The following is a 14,615-nucleotide window of genomic DNA, read 5'->3' on the forward strand; positions in this document are numbered from 1 at the left end:
CCCAAGATGCCACTGGTCACTATGCAAATCAGACAGCCCTGGCCACACCCTCTCCGCCGCTGGGCTCTGCTGCTTTCGGTACGTGCAGCTCAGCTTTTTCTTACCCTGAACCAGACTTCCGTTTCAGCAAAAAGGTGGGTTGCAGTGGGTCCGGGATGCCATTTGGAGACAAAGCCTGCGGCCCTGTCAAAGATGACTTCCTGCCGCACACCATGTGGTCAGAAGCCTACGAAAAGAAGCGCACCTCGGAATACAGAATCTCACTTCCTCAAGAGCCTTGCACAAGAGATTTTCCTCCCGCCGAGGAAAGCAACTCAAAGGGAACCTTGCGAAAATCAAATTAGGAGCCAGATTGCGGGATGCTAGGCAAACTGTTTGTCAGAAAAGCAAATTCATTTTGAGAAGCCCTGACCTGCGGGAAGGAAAAGCATTCAAGGGCAGAAGAAGGACTGTTCCCTGACCGGGAATCGAACCCGGGCCGCGGCGGTGAGAGCGCCGAATCCTAACCACTAGACCACCAGGTAACCCACAGCCATACAGCAAAAGTTCCTACACTGCTCTCCTAGTGACAAAGCTCATGGGGGCTGAAAGCATATTTTATTCTACAGCGAATATGAATCAGAACTTGAAAAAACACTCATGATTCCACCAGACTGTTTGTCACTTCCAAGCACAGGCCATCCCCTCCCCCGTGCTACTGAACCGACGAATTCCTGTACAATCGGGATCCCCGGGAAATCACAAGAGGGACACCTAGTGGCCGCTGATAGCTCAAAGACAGCTGGTACACCTTCTCACACCTACCTCGTTATTCAGCTTGCTGGAAGAATACATTGCGAATGACCGATTCAAGAGTGCAAGGGAGAAGAGTGCTCCAAAGTAGATGTATACATCGCAGCCGGGTTTTCCAGCAATTTACCTTTCTGATGAGCTGGTACTGCACTTTACGCCCACATAGAGCACCTGACTGGGTGGGGGACTGCGTGCGCATGAAGGTGGCTGAGGGCAATGGGAGCAAAGCAACCTGGGACACAGGGGACCCAGCCCCTTTCCTCTGCTTTCGTCTATAGGTCGGGGTGCCTTTTTAAGGACCTTCGATTAAAAAAAGCTGAGCTGCGTGGACAAATTACACACGTCTACGTCTTAGAGGGATCTTCCCTGACCGGGAATCGAACCCGGGCCGCGGCGGTGAAAGCGCCGAATCCTAGCCACTAGACCACCAGGGAGGAGATGCTCTTGTGAGCCTGCCTTGCTCACTTCCTTATTGTGACTAAGCTAACTCCACTGTATAGATTGCCCATAAAGTACGAGTGGGGAAAAGTTAGGTGTCACACAGTGTGTTTGTCATAAGCAATTACCTTTATCCTCCTGCAAAAGCCTTTTTACTCTGCAATCACCTCTTGCTGGACAGCCTGCGCTGGAGCAGCCAGCATGAAAAGGGAGCTGAGTAAGGCAGGGCCTAGGGTCTCACCAGGGTGGCCGAGTGGTTAAGGCGTTGGACTTAAGATCCAATGGACAGTTGTCCGCATGAGTTCGAGCCCCATCCCTGGTATGGGTTTTCAGCGGGTGTGTAGGAACTTGCAGATGCTTTTGTAAAGCATTTTCCTCTGCCCTCCTCACCCTCCCAGTGCCCTTCCTTAACAGTCCCAATTCACGTCTCAGCTGTGGGGTCTGCTGCTACTCTGCACTTAGCATGGATGTTTGCCAAAGCAATGCAGTGCCACCTACGCAGAGCCCCTGCTTAGAGAAATACACCTCCTATGTCTTTTCCCACTGAAGGGAGCAGGAGGAAGTACTTGCTTCCTGGGGAACATGGGCCTGCCACTGGAATTTGTTAACCCGCCTCTTGCGGATTTCTCCCCTTTCTTTGATTTACACCTGCAGGCTCTCCCTTGCCATCGGAGCAGGATCTGCTGATGCAGGCCCGGCTGGATCAAATGTGCAAAGGCTTGTCCCCAGGCCTCGGGAAAAAATTGAGCAGAGATTCCCGCCTCCGCCTCCGCCTCCTCTTGCCTTCCGAACGGGCTTCCAAACGGGCAATGCCCTGACGGGTCCCCCACGCCCCATCCTGCCCATGCCCACACCCCTGTATATGAGGGTGACCCATGTCCCTCACCCTCCATGCTCGAACGGAAGACACGTGTGTCCTGAGGGGAGCGCCAGACAGGCATTTCTCCGGCCAGGCAGACCCCTGCAGCACCCGTTAGGCTCCAAAGCCTGTACATTCCCAAGATGCCACTGGTCACTATGCAAATCAGACAGCCCTGGCCACACCCTCTCCGCCGCTGGGCTCTGCTGCTTTCGGTACGTGCAGCTCAGCTTTTTCTTACCCTGAACCAGACTTCCGTTTCAGCAAAAAGGTGGGTTGCAGTGGGTCCGGGATGCCATTTGGAGACAAAGCCTGCGGCCCTGTCAAAGATGACTTCCTGCCGCACACCATGTGGTCAGAAGCCTACGAAAAGAAGCGCACCTCGGAATACAGAATCTCACTTCCTCAAGAGCCTTGCACAAGAGATTTTCCTCCCGCCGAGGAAAGCAACTCAAAGGGAACCTTGCGAAAATCAAATTAGGAGCCAGATTGCGGGATGCTAGGCAAACTGTTTGTCAGAAAAGCAAATTCATTTTGAGAAGCCCTGACCTGCGGGAAGGAAAAGCATTCAAGGGCAGAAGAAGGACTGTTCCCTGACCGGGAATCGAACCCGGGCCGCGGCGGTGAGAGCGCCGAATCCTAACCACTAGACCACCAGGTAACCCACAGCCATACAGCAAAAGTTCCTACACTGCTCTCCTAGTGACAAAGCTCATGGGGGCTGAAAGCATATTTTATTCTACAGCGAATATGAATCAGAACTTGAAAAAACACTCATGATTCCACCAGACTGTTTGTCACTTCCAAGCACAGGCCATCCCCTCCCCCGTGCTACTGAACCGACGAATTCCTGTACAATCGGGATCCCCGGGAAATCACAAGAGGGACACCTAGTGGCCGCTGATAGCTCAAAGACAGCTGGTACACCTTCTCACACCTACCTCGTTATTCAGCTTGCTGGAAGAATACATTGCGAATGACCGATTCAAGAGTGCAAGGGAGAAGAGTGCTCCAAAGTAGATGTATACATCGCAGCCGGGTTTTCCAGCAATTTACCTTTCTGATGAGCTGGTACTGCACTTTACGCCCACATAGAGCACCTGACTGGGTGGGGGACTGCGTGCGCATGAAGGTGGCTGAGGGCAATGGGAGCAAAGCAACCTGGGACACAGGGGACCCAGCCCCTTTCCTCTGCTTTCGTCTATAGGTCGGGGTGCCTTTTTAAGGACCTTCGATTAAAAAAAGCTGAGCTGCGTGGACAAATTACGCACGTCTACGTCTTAGAGGGATCTTCCCTGACCGGGAATCGAACCCGGGCCGCGGCGGTGAAAGCGCCGAATCCTAGCCACTAGACCACCAGGGAGGAGATGCTCTTGTGAGCCTGCCTTGCTCACTTCCTTATTGTGACTAAGCTAACTCCACTGTATAGATTGCCCATAAAGTACGAGTGGGGAAAAGTTAGGTGTCACACAGTGTGTTTGTCATAAGCAATTACCTTTATCCTCCTGCAAAAGCCTTTTTACTCTGCAATCACCTCTTGCTGGACAGCCTGCGCTGGAGCAGCCAGCATGAAAAGGGAGCTGAGTAAGGCAGGACCTAGGGTCTCACCAGGGTGGCCGAGTGGTTAAGGCGTTGGACTTAAGATCCAATGGACAGTTGTCCGCATGGGTTCGAGCCCCATCCCTGGTATGGGTTTTCAGCGGGTGTGTAGGAACTTGCAGATGCTTTTGTAAAGCATTTTCCTCTGCCCTCCTCACCCTCCCAGTGCCCTTCCTTAACAGTCCCAATTCACGTCTCAGCTGTGGGGTCTGCTGCTACTCTGCACTTAGCATGGATGTTTGCCAAAGCAATGCAGTGCCACCTACGCAGAGCCCCTGCTTAGAGAAATACACCTCCTATGTCTTTTCCCACTGAAGGGAGCAGGAGGAAGTACTTGCTTCCTGGGGAACATGGGCCTGCCACTGGAATTTGTTAACCCGCCTCTTGCGGATTTCTCCCCTTTCTTTGATTTACACCTGCAGGCTCTCCCTTGCCATCGGAGCAGGATCTGCTGATGCAGGCCCGGCTGGATCAAATGTGCAAAGGCTTGTCCCCAGGCCTCGGGAAAAAATTGAGCAGAGATTCCCGCCTCCGCCTCCGCCTCCTCTTGCCTTCCGAACGGGCTTCCAAACGGGCAATGCCCTGACGGGTCCCCCACGCCCCATCCTGCCAATGCCCACACCCCTGTATATGAGGGTGACCCATGTCCCTCACCCTCCATGCTCGAACGGAAGACACGTGTGTCCTGAGGGGAGCGCCAGACAGGCATTTCTCCGGCCAGGCAGACCCCTGCAGCACCCGTTAGGCTCCAAAGCCTGTACATTCCCAAGATGCCACTGGTCACTATGCAAATCAGACAGCCCTGGCCACACCCTCTCCGCCGCTGGGCTCTGCTGCTTTCGGTACGTGCAGCTCAGCTTTTTCTTACCCTGAACCAGACTTCCGTTTCAGCAAAAAGGTGGGTTGCAGTGGGTCCGGGATGCCATTTGGAGACAAAGCCTGCGGCCCTGTCAAAGATGACTTCCTGCCGCACACCATGTGGTCAGAAGCCTACGAAAAGAAGCGCACCTCGGAATACAGAATCTCACTTCCTCAAGAGCCTTGCACAAGAGATTTTCCTCCCGCCGAGGAAAGCAACTCAAAGGGAACCTTGCGAAAATCAAATTAGGAGCCAGATTGCGGGATGCTAGGCAAACTGTTTGTCAGAAAAGCAAATTCATTTTGAGAAGCCCTGACCTGCGGGAAGGAAAAGCATTCAAGGGCAGAAGAAGGACTGTTCCCTGACCGGGAATCGAACCCGGGCCGCGGCGGTGAGAGCGCCGAATCCTAACCACTAGACCACCAGGGAACCCACAGCCATACAGCAAAAGTTCCTACACTGCTCTCCTAGTGACAAAGCTCATGGGGGCTGAAAGCATATTTTATTCTACAGCGAATATGAATCAGAACTTGAAAAAACACTCATGATTCCACCAGACTGTTTGTCACTTCCAAGCACAGGCCATCCCCTCCCCCGTGCTACTGAACCGACGAATTCCTGTACAATCGGGATCCCCGGGAAATCACAAGAGGGACACCTAGTGGCCGCTGATAGCTCAAAGACAGCTGGTACACCTTCTCACACCTACCTCGTTATTCAGCTTGCTGGAAGAATACATTGCGAATGACCGATTCAAGAGTGCAAGGGAGAAGAGTGCTCCAAAGTAGATGTATACATCGCAGCCGGGTTTTCCAGCAATTTACCTTTCTGATGAGCTGGTACTGCACTTTACGCCCACATAGAGCACCTGACTGGGTGGGGGACTGCGTGCGCATGAAGGTGGCTGAGGGCAATGGGAGCAAAGCAACCTGGGACACAGGGGACCCAGCCCCTTTCCTCTGCTTTCGTCTATAGGTCGGGTGCCTTTTTAAGGACCTTCGATTAAAAAAAGCTGAGCTGCGTGGACAAATTACACACGTCTACGTCTTAGAGGGATCTTCCCTGACCGGGAATCGAACCCGGGCCGCGGCGGTGAAAGCGCCGAATCCTAGCCACTAGACCACCAGGGAGGAGATGCTCTTGTGAGCCTGCCTTGCTCACTTCCTTATTGTGACTAAGCTAACTCCACTGTATAGATTGCCCATAAAGTACGAGTGGGGAAAAGTTAGGTGTCACACAGTGTGTTTGTCATAAGCAATTACCTTTATCCTCCTGCAAAAGCCTTTTTACTCTGCAATCACCTCTTGCTGGACAGCCTGCGCTGGAGCAGCCAGCATGAAAAGGGAGCTGAGTAAGGCAGGGCCTAGGGTCTCACCAGGGTGGCCGAGTGGTTAAGGCGTTGGACTTAAGATCCAATGGACAGTTGTCCGCATGAGTTCGAGCCCCATCCCTGGTATGGGTTTTCAGCGGGTGTGTAGGAACTTGCAGATGCTTTTGTAAAGCATTTTCCTCTGCCCTCCTCACCCTCCCAGTGCCCTTCCTTAACAGTCCCAATTCACGTCTCAGCTGTGGGGTCTGCTGCTACTCTGCACTTAGCATGGATGTTTGCCAAAGCAATGCAGTGCCACCTATGCAGAGCCCCTGCTTAGAGAAATACACCTCCTATGTCTTTTCCCACTGAAGGGAGCAGGAGGAAGTACTTGCTTCCTGGGGAACATGGGCCTGCCACTGGAATTTGTTAACCCGCCTCTTGCGGATTTCTCCCCTTTCTTTGATTTACACCTGCAGGCTCTCCCTTGCCATCGGAGCAGGATCTGCTGATGCAGGCCCGGCTGGATCAAATGTGCAAAGGCTTGTCCCCAGGCCTCGGGAAAAAATTGAGCAGAGATTCCCGCCTCCGCCTCCGCCTCCTCTTGCCTTCCGAACGGGCTTCCAAACGGGCAATGCCCTGACGGGTCCCCCACGCCCCATCCTGCCCATGCCCACACCCCTGTATATGAGGGTGACCCATGTCCCTCACCCTCCATGCTCGAACGGAAGACACGTGTGTCCTGAGGGGAGCGCCAGACAGGCATTTCTCCGGCCAGGCAGACCCCTGCAGCACCCGTTAGGCTCCAAAGCCTGTACATTCCCAAGATGCCACTGGTCACTATGCAAATCAGACAGCCCTGGCCACACCCTCTCCGCCGCTGGGCTCTGCTGCTTTCGGTACGTGCAGCTCAGCTTTTTCTTACCCTGAACCAGACTTCCGTTTCAGCAAAAAGGTGGGTTGCAGTGGGTCCGGGATGCCATTTGGAGACAAAGCCTGCGGCCCTGTCAAAGATGACTTCCTGCCGCACACCATGTGGTCAGAAGCCTACGAAAAGAAGCGCACCTCGGAATACAGAATCTCACTTCCTCAAGAGCCTTGCACAAGAGATTTTCCTCCCGCCGAGGAAAGCAACTCAAAGGGAACCTTGCGAAAATCAAATTAGGAGCCAGATTGCGGGATGCTAGGCAAACTGTTTGTCAGAAAAGCAAATTCATTTTGAGAAGCCCTGACCTGCGGGAAGGAAAAGCATTCAAGGGCAGAAGAAGGACTGTTCCCTGACCGGGAATCGAACCCGGGCCGCGGCGGTGAGAGCGCCGAATCCTAACCACTAGACCACCAGGGAACCCACAGCCATACAGCAAAAGTTCCTACACTGCTCTCCTAGTGACAAAGCTCATGGGGGCTGAAAGCATATTTTATTCTACAGCGAATATGAATCAGAACTTGAAAAAACACTCATGATTCCACCAGACTGTTTGTCACTTCCAAGCACAGGCCATCCCCTCCCCCGTGCTACTGAACCGACGAATTCCTGTACAATCGGGATCCCCGGGAAATCACAAGAGGGACACCTAGTGGCCGCTGATAGCTCAAAGACAGCTGGTACACCTTCTCACACCTACCTCGTTATTCAGCTTGCTGGAAGAATACATTGCGAATGACCGATTCAAGAGTGCAAGGGAGAAGAGTGCTCCAAAGTAGATGTATACATCGCAGCCGGGTTTTCCAGCAATTTACCTTTCTGATGAGCTGGTACTGCACTTTACGCCCACATAGAGCACCTGACTGGGTGGGGGACTGCGTGCGCATGAAGGTGGCTGAGGGCAATGGGAGCAAAGCAACCTGGGACACAGGGGACCCAGCCCCTTTCCTCTGCTTTCGTCTATAGGTCGGGGTGCCTTTTTAAGGACCTTCGATTAAAAAAAGCTGAGCTGCGTGGACAAATTACACACGTCTACGTCTTAGAGGGATCTTCCCTGACCGGGAATCGAACCCGGGCCGCGGCGGTGAAAGCGCCGAATCCTAGCCACTAGACCACCAGGGAGGAGATGCTCTTGTGAGCCTGCCTTGCTCACTTCCTTATTGTGACTAAGCTAACTCCACTGTATAGATTGCCCATAAAGTACGAGTGGGGAAAAGTTAGGTGTCACACAGTGTGTTTGTCATAAGCAATTACCTTTATCCTCCTGCAAAAGCCTTTTTACTCTGCAATCACCTCTTGCTGGACAGCCTGCGCTGGAGCAGCCAGCATGAAAAGGGAGCTGAGTAAGGCAGGGCCTAGGGTCTCACCAGGGTGGCCGAGTGGTTAAGGCGTTGGACTTAAGATCCAATGGACAGTTGTCCGCATGGGTTCGAGCCCCATCCCTGGTATGGGTTTTCAGCGGGTGTGTAGGAACTTGCAGATGCTTTTTTAAAGCATTTTCCTCTGCCCTCCTCACCCTCCCAGTGCCCTTCCTTAACAGTCCCAATTCACGTCTCAGCTGTGGGGTCTGCTGCTACTCTGCACTTAGCATGGATGCTTCCCAAAGCAATGCAGTGCCACCTACGCAGAGCCCCTGCTTAGAGAAATACACCTCCTATGTCTTTTCCCACTGAAGGGAGCAGGAGGAAGTACTTGCTTCCTGGGGAACATGGGCCTGCCACTGGAATTTGTTAACCCGCCTCTTGCGGATTTCTCCCCTTTCTTTGATTTACACCTGCAGGCTCTCCCTTGCCATCGGAGCAGGATCTGCTGATGCAGGCCCGGCTGGATCAAATGTGCAAAGGCTTGTCCCCAGGCCTCGGGAAAAAATTGAGCAGAGATTCCCGCCTCCGCCTCCGCCTCCGCCTCCTCTTGCCTTCCGAACGGGCTTCCAAACGGGCAATGCCCTGACGGGTCCCCCACGCCCCATCCTGCCCATGCCCACACCCCTGTATATGAGGGTGACCCATGTCCCTCACCCTCCATGCTCGAACGGAAGACACGTGTGTCCTGAGGGGAGCGCCAGACAGGCATTTCTCCGGCCAGGCAGACCCCTGCAGCACCCGTTAGGCTCCAAAGCCTGTACATTCCCAAGATGCCACTGGTCACTATGCAAATCAGACAGCCCTGGCCACACCCTCTCCGCCGCTGGGCTCTGCTGCTTTCGGTACGTGCAGCTCAGCTTTTTCTTACCCTGAACCAGACTTCCGTTTCAGCAAAAAGGTGGGTTGCAGTGGGTCCGGGATGCCATTTGGAGACAAAGCCTGCGGCCCTGTCAAAGATGACTTCCTGCCGCACACCATGTGGTCAGAAGCCTACGAAAAGAAGCGCACCTCGGAATACAGAATCTCACTTCCTCAAGAGCCTTGCACAAGAGATTTTCCTCCCGCCGAGGAAAGCAACTCAAAGGGAACCTTGCGAAAATCAAATTAGGAGCCAGATTGCGGGATGCTAGGCAAACTGTTTGTCAGAAAAGCAAATTCATTTTGAGAAGCCCTGACCTGCGGGAAGGAAAAGCATTCAAGGGCAGAAGAAGGACTGTTCCCTGACCGGGAATCGAACCCGGGCCGCGGCGGTGAGAGCGCCGAATCCTAACCACTAGACCACCAGGGAACCCACAGCCATACAGCAAAAGTTCCTACACTGCTCTCCTAGTGACAAAGCTCATGGGGGCTGAAAGCATATTTTATTCTACAGCGAATATGAATCAGAACTTGAAAAAACACTCATGATTCCACCAGACTGTTTGTCACTTCCAAGCACAGGCCATCCCCTCCCCCGTGCTACTGAACCGACGAATTCCTGTACAATCGGGATCCCCGGGAAATCACAAGAGGGACACCTAGTGGCCGCTGATAGCTCAAAGACAGCTGGTACACCTTCTCACACCTACCTCGTTATTCAGCTTGCTGGAAGAATACATTGCGAATGACCGATTCAAGAGTGCAAGGGAGAAGAGTGCTCCAAAGTAGATGTATACATCGCAGCCGGGTTTTCCAGCAATTTACCTTTCTGATGAGCTGGTACTGCACTTTACGCCCACATAGAGCACCTGACTGAGTGGGGGACTGCGTGCGCATGAAGGTGGCTGAGGGCAATGGGAGCAAAGCAACCTGGGACACAGGGGACCCAGCCCCTTTCCTCTGCTTTCGTCTATAGGTCGGGTGCCTTTTTAAGGACCTTCGATTAAAAAAAGCTGAGCTGCGTGGACAAATTACGCACGTCTACGTCTTAGAGGGATCTTCCCTGACCGGGAATCGAACCCGGGCCGCGGCGGTGAAAGCGCCGAATCCTAGCCACTAGACCACCAGGGAGGAGATGCTCTTGTGAGCCTGCCTTGCTCACTTCCTTATTGTGACTAAGCTAACTCCACTGTATAGATTGCCCATAAAGTACGAGTGGGGAAAAGTTAGGTGTCACACAGTGTGTTTGTCATAAGCAATTACCTTTATCCTCCTGCAAAAGCCTTTTTACTCTGCAATCACCTCTTGCTGGACAGCCTGCGCTGGAGCAGCCAGCATGAAAAGGGAGCTGAGTAAGGCAGGACCTAGGGTCTCACCAGGGTGGCCGAGTGGTTAAGGCGTTGGACTTAAGATCCAATGGACAGTTGTCCGCATGGGTTCGAGCCCCATCCCTGGTATGGGTTTTCAGCGGGTGTGTAGGAACTTGCAGATGCTTTTGTAAAGCATTTTCCTCTGCCCTCCTCACCCTCCCAGTGCCCTTCCTTAACAGTCCCAATTCACGTCTCAGCTGTGGGGTCTGCTGCTACTCTGCACTTAGCATGGATGTTTGCCAAAGCAATGCAGTGCCACCTACGCAGAGCCCCTGCTTAGAGAAATACACCTCCTATGTCTTTTCCCACTGAAGGGAGCAGGAGGAAGTACTTGCTTCCTGGGGAACATGGGCCTGCCACTGGAATTTGTTAACCCGCCTCTTGCGGATTTCTCCCCTTTCTTTGATTTACACCTGCAGGCTCTCCCTTGCCATCGGAGCAGGATCTGCTGATGCAGGCCCGGCTGGATCAAATGTGCAAAGGCTTGTCCCCAGGCCTCGGGAAAAAATTGAGCAGAGATTCCCGCCTCCGCCTCCTCTTGCCTTCCGAACGGGCTTCCAAACGGGCAATGCCCTGACGGGTCCCCCACGCCCCATCCTGCCCATGCCCACACCCCTGTATATGAGGGTGACCCATGTCCCTCACCCTCCATGCTCGAACGGAAGACACGTGTGTCCTGAGGGGAGCGCCAGACAGGCATTTCTCCGGCCAGGCAGACCCCTGCAGCACCCGTTAGGCTCCAAAGCCTGTACATTCCCAAGATGCCACTGGTCACTATGCAAATCAGACAGCCCTGGCCACACCCTCTCCGCCGCTGGGCTCTGCTGCTTTCGGTACGTGCAGCTCAGCTTTTTCTTACCCTGAACCAGACTTCCGTTTCAGCAAAAAGGTGGGTTGCAGTGGGTCCGGGATGCCATTTGGAGACAAAGCCTGCGGCCCTGTCAAAGATGACTTCCTGCCGCACACCATGTGGTCAGAAGCCTACGAAAAGAAGCGCACCTCGGAATACAGAATCTCACTTCCTCAAGAGCCTTGCACAAGAGATTTTCCTCCCGCCGAGGAAAGCAACTCAAAGGGAACCTTGCGAAAATCAAATTAGGAGCCAGATTGCGGGATGCTAGGCAAACTGTTTGTCAGAAAAGCAAATTCATTTTGAGAAGCCCTGACCTGCGGGAAGGAAAAGCATTCAAGGGCAGAAGAAGGACTGTTCCCTGACCGGGAATCGAACCCGGGCCGCGGCGGTGAGAGCGCCGAATCCTAACCACTAGACCACCAGGTAACCCACAGCCATACAGCAAAAGTTCCTACACTGCTCTCCTAGTGACAAAGCTCATGGGGGCTGAAAGCATATTTTATTCTACAGCGAATATGAATCAGAACTTGAAAAAACACTCATGATTCCACCAGACTGTTTGTCACTTCCAAGCACAGGCCATCCCCTCCCCCGTGCTACTGAACCGACGAATTCCTGTACAATCGGGATCCCCGGGAAATCACAAGAGGGACACCTAGTGGCCGCTGATAGCTCAAAGACAGCTGGTACACCTTCTCACACCTACCTCGTTATTCAGCTTGCTGGAAGAATACATTGCGAATGACCGATTCAAGAGTGCAAGGGAGAAGAGTGCTCCAAAGTAGATGTATACATCGCAGCCGGGTTTTCCAGCAATTTACCTTTCTGATGAGCTGGTACTGCACTTTACGCCCACATAGAGCACCTGACTGGGTGGGGGACTGCGTGCGCATGAAGGTGGCTGAGGGCAATGGGAGCAAAGCAACCTGGGACACAGGGGACCCAGCCCCTTTCCTCTGCTTTCGTCTATAGGTCGGGGTGCCTTTTTAAGGACCTTCGATTAAAAAAAGCTGAGCTGCGTGGACAAATTACACACGTCTACGTCTTAGAGGGATCTTCCCTGACCGGGAATCGAACCCGGGCCGCGGCGGTGAAAGCGCCGAATCCTAGCCACTAGACCACCAGGGAGGAGATGCTCTTGTGAGCCTGCCTTGCTCACTTCCTTATTGTGACTAAGCTAACTCCACTGTATAGATTGCCCATAAAGTACGAGTGGGGAAAAGTTAGGTGTCACACAGTGTGTTTGTCATAAGCAATTACCTTTATCCTCCTGCAAAAGCCTTTTTACTCTGCAATCACCTCTTGCTGGACAGCCTGCGCTGGAGCAGCCAGCATGAAAAGGGAGCTGAGTAAGGCAGGGCCTAGGGTCTCACCAGGGTGGCCGAGTGGTTAAGGCGTTGGACTTAAGATCCAATGGACAGTTGTCCGCATGGGTTCGAGCCCCATCCCTGGTATGGGTTTTCAGCGGGTGTGTAGGAACTTGCAGATGCTTTTTTAAAGCATTTTCCTCTGCCCTCCTCACCCTCCCAGTGCCCTTCCTTAACAGTCCCAATTCACGTCTCAGCTGTGGGGTCTGCTGCTACTCTGCACTTAGCATGGATGCTTCCCAAAGCAATGCAGTGCCACCTACGCAGAGCCCCTGCTTAGAGAAATACACCTCCTATGTCTTTTCCCACTGAAGGGAGCAGGAGGAAGTACTTGCTTCCTGGGGAACATGGGCCTGCCACTGGAATTTGTTAACCCGCCTCTTGCGGATTTCTCCCCTTTCTTTGATTTACACCTGCAGGCTCTCCCTTGCCATCGGAGCAGGATCTGCTGATGCAGGCCCGGCTGGATCAAATGTGCAAAGGCTTGTCCCCAGGCCTCGGGAAAAAATTGAGCAGAGATTCCCGCCTCCGCCTCCTCTTGCCTTCCGAACAGGCTTCCAAACGGGCAATGCCCTGACGGGTCCCCCACGCCCCATCCTGCCCATGCCCACACCCCTGTATATGAGGGTGACCCATGTCCCTCACCCTCCATGCTCGAACGGAAGACACGTGTGTCCTGAGGGGAGCGCCAGACAGGCATTTCTCCGGCCAGGCAGACCCCTGCAGCACCCGTTAGGCTCCAAAGCCTGTACATTCCCAAGATGCCACTGGTCACTATGCAAATCAGACAGCCCTGGCCACACCCTCTCCGCCGCTGGGCTCTGCTGCTTTCGGTACGTGCAGCTCAGCTTTTTCTTACCCTGAACCAGACTTCCGTTTCAGCAAAAAGGTGGGTTGCAGTGGGTCCGGGATGCCATTTGGAGACAAAGCCTGCGGCCCTGTCAAAGATGACTTCCTGCCGCACACCATGTGGTCAGAAGCCTACGAAAAGAAGCGCACCTCGGAATACAGAATCTCACTTCCTCAAGAGCCTTGCACAAGAGATTTTCCTCCCGCCGAGGAAAGCAACTCAAAGGGAACCTTGCGAAAATCAAATTAGGAGCCAGATTGCGGGATGCTAGGCAAACTGTTTGTCAGAAAAGCAAATTCATTTTGAGAAGCCCTGACCTGCGGGAAGGAAAAGCATTCAAGGGCAGAAGAAGGACTGTTCCCTGACCGGGAATCGAACCCGGGCCGCGGCGGTGAGAGCGCCGAATCCTAACCACTAGACCACCAGGGAACCCACAGCCATACAGCAAAAGTTCCTACACTGCTCTCCTAGTGACAAAGCTCATGGGGGCTGAAAGCATATTTTATTCTACAGCGAATATGAATCAGAACTTGAAAAAACACTCATGATTCCACCAGACTGTTTGTCACTTCCAAGCACAGGCCATCCCCTCCCCCGTGCTACTGAACCGACGAATTCCTGTACAATCGGGATCCCCGGGAAATCACAAGAGGGACACCTAGTGGCCGCTGATAGCTCAAAGACAGCTGGTACACCTTCTCACACCTACCTCGTTATTCAGCTTGCTGGAAGAATACATTGCGAATGACCGATTCAAGAGTGCAAGGGAGAAGAGTGCTCCAAAGTAGATGTATACATCGCAGCCGGGTTTTCCAGCAATTTACCTTTCTGATGAGCTGGTACTGCACTTTACGCCCACATAGAGCACCTGACTGGGTGGGGGACTGCGTGCGCATGAAGGTGGCTGAGGGCAATGGGAGCAAAGCAACCTGGGACACAGGGGACCCAGCCCCTTTCCTCTGCTTTCGTCTATAGGTCGGGGTGCCTTTTTAAGGACCTTCGATTAAAAAAAGCTGAGCTGCGTGGACAAATTACGCACGTCTACGTCTTAGAGGGATCTTCCCTGACCGGGAATCGAACCCGGGCCGCGGCGGTGAAAGCGCCGAATCCTAGCCACTAGACCACCAGGGAGGAGATGCTCTTGTGAGCCTGCCTTGCTCACTTCCTTATTG

At 53.3% G+C, this 14,615-nt stretch overlaps 15 non-coding genes across 15 annotated transcripts; 4 read left to right on the top strand and 11 right to left on the bottom strand.

Moving 5' to 3' along the window:
* Positions 1 to 1,154: 1,154 nt before the first annotated feature.
* On the bottom strand, positions 1,155 to 1,226 carry TRNAE-UUC (transfer RNA glutamic acid (anticodon UUC)). The gene has a single exon. It is a non-coding gene; the product is annotated as a tRNA-Glu (tRNA).
* Positions 1,227 to 3,380: 2,154 nt separating this feature from the next.
* TRNAE-UUC (transfer RNA glutamic acid (anticodon UUC)) lies at positions 3,381 to 3,452 on the bottom strand. Its single transcript has one exon. It is a non-coding gene; the product is annotated as a tRNA-Glu (tRNA).
* Positions 3,453 to 3,695: 243 nt separating this feature from the next.
* TRNAL-UAA (transfer RNA leucine (anticodon UAA)) lies at positions 3,696 to 3,778 on the top strand. The gene has a single exon. It is a non-coding gene; the product is annotated as a tRNA-Leu (tRNA).
* A 1,126-nt stretch (positions 3,779 to 4,904) lies between these two features.
* Positions 4,905 to 4,976, bottom strand: TRNAE-CUC (transfer RNA glutamic acid (anticodon CUC)). Its single transcript has one exon. It is a non-coding gene; the product is annotated as a tRNA-Glu (tRNA).
* Positions 4,977 to 5,605: 629 nt separating this feature from the next.
* TRNAE-UUC (transfer RNA glutamic acid (anticodon UUC)) lies at positions 5,606 to 5,677 on the bottom strand. Its single transcript has one exon. It is a non-coding gene; the product is annotated as a tRNA-Glu (tRNA).
* A 1,452-nt stretch (positions 5,678 to 7,129) lies between these two features.
* Positions 7,130 to 7,201, bottom strand: TRNAE-CUC (transfer RNA glutamic acid (anticodon CUC)). The gene has a single exon. It is a non-coding gene; the product is annotated as a tRNA-Glu (tRNA).
* Positions 7,202 to 7,831: 630 nt separating this feature from the next.
* TRNAE-UUC (transfer RNA glutamic acid (anticodon UUC)) lies at positions 7,832 to 7,903 on the bottom strand. The gene has a single exon. It is a non-coding gene; the product is annotated as a tRNA-Glu (tRNA).
* Positions 7,904 to 8,146: 243 nt separating this feature from the next.
* TRNAL-UAA (transfer RNA leucine (anticodon UAA)) lies at positions 8,147 to 8,229 on the top strand. The gene has a single exon. It is a non-coding gene; the product is annotated as a tRNA-Leu (tRNA).
* A 1,132-nt stretch (positions 8,230 to 9,361) lies between these two features.
* Positions 9,362 to 9,433, bottom strand: TRNAE-CUC (transfer RNA glutamic acid (anticodon CUC)). Its single transcript has one exon. It is a non-coding gene; the product is annotated as a tRNA-Glu (tRNA).
* A 629-nt stretch (positions 9,434 to 10,062) lies between these two features.
* On the bottom strand, positions 10,063 to 10,134 carry TRNAE-UUC (transfer RNA glutamic acid (anticodon UUC)). Its single transcript has one exon. It is a non-coding gene; the product is annotated as a tRNA-Glu (tRNA).
* A 243-nt stretch (positions 10,135 to 10,377) lies between these two features.
* On the top strand, positions 10,378 to 10,460 carry TRNAL-UAA (transfer RNA leucine (anticodon UAA)). Its single transcript has one exon. It is a non-coding gene; the product is annotated as a tRNA-Leu (tRNA).
* A 1,822-nt stretch (positions 10,461 to 12,282) lies between these two features.
* Positions 12,283 to 12,354, bottom strand: TRNAE-UUC (transfer RNA glutamic acid (anticodon UUC)). The gene has a single exon. It is a non-coding gene; the product is annotated as a tRNA-Glu (tRNA).
* A 243-nt stretch (positions 12,355 to 12,597) lies between these two features.
* TRNAL-UAA (transfer RNA leucine (anticodon UAA)) lies at positions 12,598 to 12,680 on the top strand. Its single transcript has one exon. It is a non-coding gene; the product is annotated as a tRNA-Leu (tRNA).
* Positions 12,681 to 13,800: 1,120 nt separating this feature from the next.
* On the bottom strand, positions 13,801 to 13,872 carry TRNAE-CUC (transfer RNA glutamic acid (anticodon CUC)). Its single transcript has one exon. It is a non-coding gene; the product is annotated as a tRNA-Glu (tRNA).
* Positions 13,873 to 14,502: 630 nt separating this feature from the next.
* TRNAE-UUC (transfer RNA glutamic acid (anticodon UUC)) lies at positions 14,503 to 14,574 on the bottom strand. Its single transcript has one exon. It is a non-coding gene; the product is annotated as a tRNA-Glu (tRNA).
* Positions 14,575 to 14,615: the final 41 nt, after the last annotated feature.

The sequence above is a fragment of the Triturus cristatus genome, chromosome 5_2, assembly GCF_964204655.1.
Source record: "Triturus cristatus chromosome 5_2, aTriCri1.1, whole genome shotgun sequence".
NCBI lineage: Eukaryota > Metazoa > Chordata > Amphibia > Caudata > Salamandridae > Triturus > Triturus cristatus.